This window comes from Heptranchias perlo, unplaced genomic scaffold (assembly GCF_035084215.1).
Source record: "Heptranchias perlo isolate sHepPer1 unplaced genomic scaffold, sHepPer1.hap1 HAP1_SCAFFOLD_50, whole genome shotgun sequence".
NCBI classification, from domain to species: Eukaryota; Metazoa; Chordata; class Chondrichthyes; order Hexanchiformes; family Hexanchidae; genus Heptranchias; species Heptranchias perlo.
In genome coordinates, this window is record NW_027139516.1 from 665,218 (window position 1) to 671,999 (window position 6,782).

Here is a 6,782-nt window from a genome sequence, read left to right on the forward strand (position 1 = left end):
TCAACTCCATTTTCCCGTCCGATCCCCATATCCCTTGATTCCCGAAGAGTCCAAAAATCTATCGATCTCAGCTTTGAATATAACTCAACGACTGAGCATCCACAGCCCTCTGGGGTGCCGAGAATTCCAAAGATTCACAATCCTTTGAGTGAAGAAATGTTTCCTCATGTCGGTCCTAAATGGCCGAGCCCTTATCTTGAGACTATGAGCTCGAGTTCTTGACTCTCCAGCCAGGGGAATCAGACTCTTAACATCTACACTGTCAAGCCGTCTAAGAATTTTATACATTTCAATGCGATCACCTCTCATTCTTCTAAAGTCCACCGAATATTGGCCAATTTTACACAATATTTCCTCATACTACAATTGCAGCAAGACCTTCTTACTCTCATATTCCAACACCCTTACAATAAAGGCTAACATATCATTTCCCTTCCTCACTCTCATTCGACACTTAGTAAATCAGTATTTCCAGCATGTTATTCCTCTTTTGCTTCTTTCGGGAAAAGAAATGAAGGTTGAAAATATTTTACTATAATTGCACCCGATGATGTTTTGGAAACAATATCAAACTGAACTGCATCAAATTCGATTATAAACTTCACAGTTTCTGATGGAAATAAACTAATAAGAACACTCAATTGCGATGGCCGGGAATCGAACCCGGGTCAACTGCTTGGAAGGCAGCTATGCTCACCACGATACCACCATCGCTGAAAATAGCCAACAATAAAATAGTTCCCAAACATCAGATCCTGACCAGACACTGCAGGCTGTTGGATTTTGTTCTTCATTTGAACTGGTTTCTGACGGATCCTTTCTCGCTCTGTTGCAGTTCCTGTTTCCGCCCAGTAGATTGCGCCAACCCCAAATCAATGGAAATTCCACACCAGCCAGTAATTCTTCACCTGATATCAGACTGAAGAGACAGTCGATACCTGCAATACTTGACCAGCTGGAAATACATTTTACCACAGCTCACATCAGCCATTGAGTAAAGTTAAATAATTCCATTAATTCAGAGACCTGACGACCAACTGGGTAGGAATGGAAGCTTAATATTCAAGTCTATAAGATCTTTAGAAAGGACAGGGAAATCAGGAAAGGAGGAGGAGCAGCAATATTACTGAAGGACAATATTACAGCAGTTCAAATATAGAATATCAGTGAGGGCGAGCGGCCAGTGTAAACACTCTGAGAGAGACCCATCACAAGTGCCCCCACTGTACTCCTCCAGAAGGTATAAGAAGGGCGAGTGCGGGAGGATTTCTTCATTCTTTGTGAAAGTGTTTGTGAGATTGTGGAAATGTCTGGAAGAGGAAAAACCGGCGGCAAAGCTCGGTCCAAGGCCAAGTCTCGCTCATCCCGGGCCTGACTGCAGTTCCCTGTTACCCGTGTTCACAGGCTCCTGCGAAAGGGGAACTATGCTGAACGTGTGGGTGCCGGAGCCCCGGTCTATCTGGCTGCTGTGCATCGAGTATCTGACGGCTGAAATCCTCGAGCTGCCCGGCAACGCGGCCCGGGACAAACAAGAAGACCCGCATCATCCCCAGACACCTGCAGCTGGCCATCCGCAACGACGAGGAGCTCAACAAGCTGCTGGGACGGGTGACCATCACTCAGGGTGTTGACTGATATCCAGGCCGTGCTGCTGCCGAAGAAAACCAGCATTGTGAGCTCCAAGAGCAAGTAAACCGGCCAAGGCTTAATCTGATAACCCAAAGGACAGGACCAAACTTATTGAAATCTTTGAAGAAGGAACAGAAAGTGTAGACAAGTTTAATGCAGTAGATGTGATATATTTGGATTTTCCAAGGCCTTCTATAATGTACCACATTGTAGACTCATGGCTAAGTTCAGAGCACGTGGAGTCAGGGTCAGGTGGCAGAATGGATAGTAAGTTGACTGCAAAACTGAAAGCCGAGAATAGAGGTTAAGGGTCGCTACTCAGACTGGCAAAAGGTGGGAAGTGGAGTTCCAGTTGCTGGGACCACTGTTCTTCACAATTTACATTAACGATTTGGATTCGGGAATCGGAAGTACAATTCCAAAATTTGTGGACGACACCAAATTGGGGGATTTAGTTAATACAAAGGAAGAATGCATCAAAATGCAAGAGGGCTTTAATAAACATGCAGAATGAAGAATCAGGAGGTCACACACTGCTTGGATAATAAGAGTCTAAACGGGATAGAGGAGCTCGGGATCTAGTGGTACAGATACACAAATTACTGAAAGTAGCGACCCAGGTTAATCAGGTCATAAAAAGACAAATCAAACACTAGGATTCATTTCTGGAGGGAAAGAGTTGAAAAGCAAAGAAGTTATGTTAAACTTGTATAGAACCTTGTTTAGACCAGACTTGTAATACTGCGAACAGGTCTCGTCTCCATATTATAGACATTGGGGCATTGGAGAAGGTGCAAACAAGATTCACAAGGATGATACCAGAAATGAGAGGATATTCTTATCAGGAAAGACTGAACAGACTGGGTCTCGTTTCAGGAGAAAAGAGAAGGCTGAGGGTTGATCTGATCGAGGTTTTTAAGATAATGATAGGGTTTGTCAGGATCGATGTAGAGAAAATGTTTCCACTTGTGGGGAGTCCAAAACTTCAGGTAATAAATATAAAATAGTCGCTAATAAATCAAATTGGGAATTCAGGAGAAATTGCTTTACCCAGAGAGTGGTTAGAATGTGGAACTTGCAACTCCGAGGAGTAGCTGAGGCAATTAACATAGGAGCATTTAAGGGGAAGATAGATCAGCACATGAGGGAGAAAGGGATAGAAGGATATGCCGATAGGGTTAGATGAAGTAAGGAAGGTGGAGGCTCCTGAGCAGCATAAACGCCGGCAGAGACTAGTTGGGCCGAATCGCCTGTTCTTGTGCTGTAGTTTCAATGTAACTCGATGTAAAGGCTCTTTTCAGAGCCACCCTCTGTATCTGTGAAAGGGCTGGTTACTGTCTGAAGGGAGACCCTGATATCATGCTACCAGTGTGGCTTTGAGCTGCTTTTGTCTCGTTGTGGACGAGATGAGGTATTAATGGGACTGGAGTCGGGGCAGTGACAACAGTCCGGTACTTTAAACGATGACTTATAGACCCCAGCCCACACATCACCAGATTTCTTGTATTTATTTAAACTACTTGCCATGCTGGGCTCATAAAGAATCACCAGAACTGCTCAACTAACCTTTCTACATCTGTGGAATTCAGCGCTTCGCTCCGTTTCTGTTCTATTTTGTTGGATTATTTACATAACACATCAAACTCACTGGGGAATCACTGAGATGTAACTCTGTACAGAAACAAATAACAGTGAATTGCCTGGTGCCCAGGAGATCAGGAACATTACTCGCCTTTCGTCCTGTTAACGAGTAAACCGTGTTTAGAGTCCACCGACCCGCTTTGGTTCCATATGGGGGATTAAACAGAGAAATCGGGAGGGGAGGAGACAGTCAGAGTGACAGAGCGGAGAGCGGCCTCTGATCTTCCAGCTCCACCTCCAGTTCTCTCCATCCGACAGTTTCAAACCGTTTATCGATAATAGAACCGAATCTCAGCGCTCCGCACAAACCCTGACAGACCCGGGCTTCATATTCAAGGATTCCCAAAACCCGAAGCTTTCAAATAAGCCCCGTTACAACGAGAAATCGTTAATATTCCTGCCTAAATACAGTCCGTTCAATAACAAGTCAACTCTGTTTCCCTGTTCAATCTCCCCACACATCACCTCCCAGACGGGTTCAGCGTTTTACAAACACCTTATTCCAGCTTATTTGGAGAATCTCATGTGTTGGGGTTTGAGTTATGACGCGGAGTTTCTCCGCCAGTGTTACCGTCTCACAGAGACTCTCGCCCTGAATCTGTGAAAAGATTATGACCATGAACTGGGACTGGAGCCGAACACATCCCCAGTTACAGTGAGGCCCGGCCCGGACATCTCATTCTCTCTATTTTATATCAGACAGTATCCCACTTTCATGTCCAGCAATAGAGAGAGAGAGAGAGAGACAGTATCAGTCTTACACTCCCTATCTGTGTCCAAATCACGCTCAATAGCAGTATCCACCTTCATATACAGCACCAGAGAGAGAGAGGGAGGCAGACACGGTGAGAGAGACAGAGAGAGCGGTGAGACACAATGACAGACAGACGTTAACAGTATTAGTTCCAGACTGACCGGTAAAGTGCCGTTTTATCCAGAAAGATCGCGTTGGAGAGACAGAAGATGCAATCTCATCTCTCACTGATATTGTACACGGGTGAGAAACACTATTAATCCCACACTCAGGGACAGTACAGAGAGGGACAGAAACAATGGGTCACATTTAACCCTCTAATGCCTGTTGTACGAGCTGCAGTTTTACAGCTCAGGGCTGTTCGATATTACTCTCAGTGACCTACAGTTTCACTCCGGTTAAATTAATCTGCGACTGTTGCTGCCTGATATTAACCCTACACGGTCCCAGCAAATACACCGACTCCCACTTTCCTCCCATGTTTCTCCAGGATTGGTTTGAGAAATCCTCTCCCAGTCACACATTATAGGGGCCATTAATGAAGAGAATCCATTGGCTGATTTCACAGCCGCTCACTTTATCTCTGAAAGGCATTTACCATCAAAAGACCCCGAGAGAAACAGCAGGGATGGAAACATCTAGTTTAATACTTGGAGATTGTAAAATTTGTCTGTATTCCAGCGTTAGGCACTGGTGGAATCCCATCTGTTTCCCATTCTCGTGCCTGTTCCTGCACTGCCTGTGGACCCCATTCCCTCTGACCTTTCCCCCAGACCCACTTACTTTGCTCAGACTCGGAAAAATTCCAATTGGGGAAAGTTTCCATCGATTTTTGGATTGGGAATTGTGGGCGCCATTCCCTCAGTGAGCGGAAGAAGATGGTTTAAAACAGCCGGGAATGGAGAGATCACGGCCCCAGGGGGAAGGGAGCAAAGAGCAGCCTCGTTACAGCAGATCATCGCTTCGGGACCGTGTCCGCAGATGGGCTCAGAGATCGGCATTGAGTCCGGGGGAAGTTCAGGGGGAGTCCGGGGGCTGTTTATAAGAGGCGGAGTGGATCAGGAACTGGTCCCGGAACATGGAGTGAGAGGGGGGAAGGAGAGGTCATTCTCGGGCTGTGTGTGTACAGGGTGTGTCCAGGGGAGGGGAGAGAGAATGGGAAGGACCTGCTATTAAAGTCATTGCTGCTTTCTCTCCCCAAACCAGTAGTGAATGGTCCTGGTTTAGTTCCAGCCTCACCCTGTTTATTGTTATTGGATAGTGAAGAGTGGAAACAGAGCCGGACAGTAAGGATGTGGGGAGTTATAAAAAGAGCATCTATTGCAGGCATCAGGTGAGAAGTGTGAAGGACACATTTTAAACAGCGGCTGTTTGGTTTCGGTTGAACGGTTAGTCCCATGGGAGAGGGGATTAGAAACCTGACCTGTACAAAGGTCCCTGCCCCATCGTGTAGTCCCATTCATGGATCAGTGCAGGGGTTGGGCCGTGTCTGGATGTCATTAAATTGTTGTAAAACAGTCCAACACACCTGGTATGCAGAAGCTGAGTGCTGCAGTACTGCAGTGGAGTCAGACACTGACACTGTTTGTATCACTGGATTTCATTTGTGGATATTCAAAATGATCATTAACAGAGATATTAAACTGATCACATCTGTATTTTCGACCTCACATGTTCCTGAGTAACAAGAGATAATTTTATTTCTCCAGGCAAACCCTTGAACGATCCAGAACAAATGCGATGCTTCCTCCACCGGAGGCAGAAGGAACAGTGCAGCCAGCTCCTTCTTACACACAGTAAGTATATTATCACTCACAGAGCAGAGAGACACAGACAGGTCATCAGTTCCACAGTCTCAGACAGCAGAAGTAGTCAGTCCCACACTGATCACAATTTCCAGAGACACATTTTCAATCCAACAGTCAAGCAGAGTAGGTGAGGCAGACACTGTTCCATTTCCCACTAACTCAGTCCCGCTGACAGGTGGATGCAAAAACCTCAGTCCAAAATCGCACTCTCGGAGTGAAAGGCACTGTGTCAATCTCACAATAGGGCAACATTAGCTACGAATTAAATACCAGATAGAAATCACACATGGTACCCGATTCAAAGGTACAGAATGAATCCCAATAATGTACCCCGAGATTCAAATTGAATACTAGCCCAGAACTCTGACACACATGAGGTTAATACATGCAATATCCATTCGAAAAGTGTATCATATGATACAAATTGCATACAAGTCCAAAACTCAGGTAGAGTATCAGATTGAGAAATATTGAAAGATAGTAAACCTGAGAAACAAATTAGATACCTGTTCAGAATGTACTCGTAGAATGAGATTTAAAGATAGAGTATCAATTCTATTAGTGCATTACATATCAGTCCAAAAATCTCAGACACAAAAAGCAGGACAAATCCAATCCGGCCAATTCCCGCCCGATCAGTCCACTCTGAATCATCAGCAAAGTGATGGAAGGTGTCGTCGACAGTGCTATCAAGCTCACCAATAACCTGCTCACCCATGCTCAGTTTGGGTTCCGCCAGGACCACTCGGCTCCAGACCTTATTACAGCCTTGGTCCGAACATGGACAAAAGAGCTGAATTCCAGAGGTGAGGTGAGAGTGACTGCCCTTGACATTAAGGCAGCATTTGACCGAGTGTGGCACCAAGGAGCCCTCGTAAAATTGAAGTCAATGGGAGTCAGGGGGAAAACTCTCCAGTGGCTGGAGTCATACCTGGCACAAAGGAAGATGG

General features: G+C 45.6%; 1 non-coding gene across 1 annotated transcript; it reads right to left on the reverse strand.

The window, feature by feature from the left end:
* Positions 1–642: 642 nt before the first annotated feature.
* Positions 643–714, reverse strand: trnag-ucc (transfer RNA glycine (anticodon UCC)). The gene has a single exon. It is a non-coding gene; the product is annotated as a tRNA-Gly (tRNA).
* Between the last annotated feature and the right edge of the window lie 6,068 nt (positions 715–6,782).